Below are 3,805 nucleotides of genomic sequence, written 5' to 3' on the forward strand. Positions count from 1 at the left end.
TTCTCTGTAAGGGGCAACCTTGTCTGTCACATGAGGATTCATACAAAGGAAAAATCTTATTCTTGCGGTGAATGTGAAAAGTCTTTCTCTTTTAGGGGCAACCTTGTCCGTCACTTGCAGACTCATACTAAGGAGAAATCTTATTCATGCAATGAATGTGAAAAGTCTTATGCTACCAAAAGAAACCTTGTCTTACACATGCGTGTACATAGGACAGAAGCCTTATCGTTGCATTGATTGTGAAGACTCTCTCAATAGATTTATGTTTTCTCTCGTTTTAAAACTCAGTGTTAGGCCTTAGTAGTCTAATTAATTACTGTTAATTAGTCATCACGATAAAAATTCTCATTACCACGATATCGGCATGGGGTAAATGAACGAATTTCCTTATAATGTTAAAATAATACAATAATATTCAATTAGGTCTGTGACCTAATTTCTAAATGTTCAAGGAAATTTACTCTACTATGTTTACTAGGATCAAATAAATTATTCCTTTATCGTTAACTGCTATTATTAATGGTAGTAATGTGTATAAATTTATGCGGCATTTTTCAGTGTACCCCTCCCCTAAATTTCTCGTATCCCCCCATAAATTTTTTCGAACTTCCTCCGAACTTATCCGCAGAACTTCTCCCGCTAAGGACTTTTCGCGCCAAGGATTATCGCGCAAAGGCCCTTCGACTCGGCGAAGTCTCGGTAACTCACGTCTCTGGAGAGTCCGGCCTCCGGAAAATCCTGCCTCCGGAAATCCTGCATCATCCTGCCCTCTCTTTTGCTCGGGCGCTCGTGGTGGATGAATGGCGCGACTGACATGGGTTATTTTAGAAAAATTATACAGCTGGTACTTAGTTTGGTAATGTTTCCTATGGGATCATTAGTTATCACCGTTGTTTTCTGTAATAAATCTGATTTTGAATACTTGTACTTAAAATAGATATTGATTGAAAATATCTCGTAAATATTTTGGCAATTGTTTCTTAAGTGCTGATTTCTTGTTTGCGGAGTCTTTCCCTGAACCAGCTTGTGACCGACGATTGGAGTTCCCTATGTCTGAGCTTAGGTGGACAATCTCCAAGATTTAACGACGTAACGCTGCATTTATATAAAAGCCATTCATTTCAACACTTTTGATAAAGTTTGAGGAACTTAGTCTCAAGGATAATTTTCTGTGGCATTAATTCTAATTGTATGATTAAATAATGTTTGTCTGATCGATGTTACTTCATGTACTGCTTCTATGTAATTTTTATGAAAATGTCAAGTTAATGGTAATGTACGATTGATTAAGAGAGATCTAAAGTATAAAGTAAGTATAATAGAGGACTAACGTCATAGGAGGGAATCGTATTGACTGTTTTAATTCTGAAAGAGCCGATAAATGGCCCTGGAGTTGCGAGCAAGTGGCAAGAGATCCTTCGTTCAAAGTCGTTCTAGTTCTCTCTCTTCTCCCCCTTCCTTCCCTGCCTCCCCTCTTCCTAAATCTCCGTCCGCCTCCAAGGCCTCCGGCTGAGGGAAGACGATTTTCGCCTCGAACTGAGAGAATAGTCTCTCCTACCAGCATGCGGTATCGGGACCTTGCGGCAGGGTCCTATAAGAGGGATTCTTTCAAGCTTGGCGATCTGCGTCCTACACGAATCCATCGATCTTCTCTTCTGCTTGGCTTTCATCATTACCACTAAAACAGTTTTACAACATGGAGCTGTGAACAAGTAATGAAACGGTCTAATGTACGTCAAAGATCGAAGTGTGAATGCCTGGCGGAAGAGGGAGGGAATTTTCAGGTGGGCCTTGGGCCCTATAAATATATATTCATAAACTAAACGAATAGGCTTTCAAGTTAATAGCGTCACGAAAATGTTCACTCAACCACCACGGATTATGGCGAAATTGTGAGAAGAGATATGCTCGAATATCGAATGGAGGTTGGTGGGGTTTTCATATTCAGCATGCTAATAATATGCGTCTATAATGATTCGTTTGACAAGGTACTGCTGCCTCCCTCAATGCGGTACTGGAAAATAGGCAAAATTGAGATTTAATATCGCCAATGGTATTTTGTCGGAAGACGTGGTACTAAGCCACATTGTGAAACTTAAAGGGGCACAATTAAAGAAGGCAATTAAATGTTATCCGTGGACAGGTCTTTGGACAAAATGTTAATATTACTGAATAGGGGAGGACAGAGAGCTCATCAAAGAGGGCGAGGTTAAGAAAGGGCAGACAAAAACCTAATGAATTTGGAAAAGAAAAATGGGAGAGAGCATGAATGGGTTAGAGAGTTTCGGTGTCCCATTGAGGGATTAGCGAGTGTCTGTGGTGAAGGAAGGGTCGGGAATCGACACAGGGTAACGACGCGTTAGGTGGGGCTCAACAGGGAGTAGAAGGGAGAGGAATGCAAAACACATCGGGAAATTGAAATGGTGGGAGAGAGCGCCGCACAGCGGTACGGATCCAGAAAAATGTTGACAAAAATAGTTATGGACTTTTTAAATCCCTCTTTTACTATGAGAGTTAGGTTGCGATATGTCTGGGGTACCACACTTAATGCTTCCTTTTTTATGAAAATTTTTTTAACTTAGATATATTGCATAACTGTTGCACTTTTTTAACGGAAACGTGCTTTTTCTGTTTTTCTTTGTTCGAAAATTGCTTCATATATAATTTTTTACCTTACTCTGCCAATAATTTTGGTCAAAACAACTTCGTACTATATGCATATAGGCAATATGCTATTATAAAATCTAGATATCAACCTTTTAGGGATGGTGACGACTGCTGCAGGAGTGAGTGAAAGGGAGTAAATGTTTTCGAAAAAGATCGCATACATGTTGAGTTATAAAAAAAGTGACGTCGATTTGCGCGGAAAACTAAGTTCGTGGCAAGAAAGAACAGTATTGTAAAGAAATAAGGTAAAGAAAAGCAGTGCAAGTTTTTGCAAGTGAACGAATAACAGCTATCTTCGTGCGTATCCGCCGTACGCACGAGCGTCAACACGCAGGCATCAGCGCAGAGTAGTCTCGTGGTCAAATGTGTCTTCCTATATTTCATTGAAAAGATTAAAAAAGTAAGAAGTTAATTTGAAAGAGAACAAATTCCACAAGGCCGAACTCTTTGGTGGGCAAAGTGGGGAGGGGGTTGGGAAGTTAGAAGGCTGACAGGGGGGGTAATAAGCGGAAATCAAGCTAAATCATCGTGAAACCAAACAATCGCGCAGCACAAACACTCACCTTGCAGATTTGCTCTAAAAAACAAATTTCCGCGAACACACACACACATACTTCCCAACCCCCACTTTGCCCACCAGAGAGTACGACCATGGGGAATTTGTTCTCTTTCAACTGTTCAACAGACGTAGATCGTCCATTCACTTATCAAAAGAAGTCAAACATTTTATATATTATTTTCTATTTTATCACTATCCAAACTTCTTAAATGTAACGATAAATTATTTGTATTGCTCGATTGATGTTAAGCGCTTTTCCGACGCAGGGAGAGGAGGAGGAAAGGTTTTTCTTTCATCGCATGCATGCACGACTTTAATCGCCTTTTGGTAATCTTTTGATGTAAAGACGACATGCTGCTTGCACTACTATTGGGAAAACCCACCGTTGGCTTTCCTTCCTTCCGATCCGAATTGGCAGGAGACCCGTTACTTGAACACCTGCTGCACCCAAGGGAAGTGGGAAGCTGTCCATAGTCGGGACATTCTGCTGTTTCGCATTGGTGCACCACCCAACTTGACTTGACTGCTACAAAAGAGGCAGTTTGACTGCAAGTAAAATACACGTGTTAACACTAGAAT

Source organism: Ischnura elegans, chromosome 13 (assembly GCF_921293095.1).
Source record: "Ischnura elegans chromosome 13, ioIscEleg1.1, whole genome shotgun sequence".
In the NCBI taxonomy this organism is placed as follows: domain Eukaryota; kingdom Metazoa; phylum Arthropoda; class Insecta; order Odonata; family Coenagrionidae; genus Ischnura; species Ischnura elegans.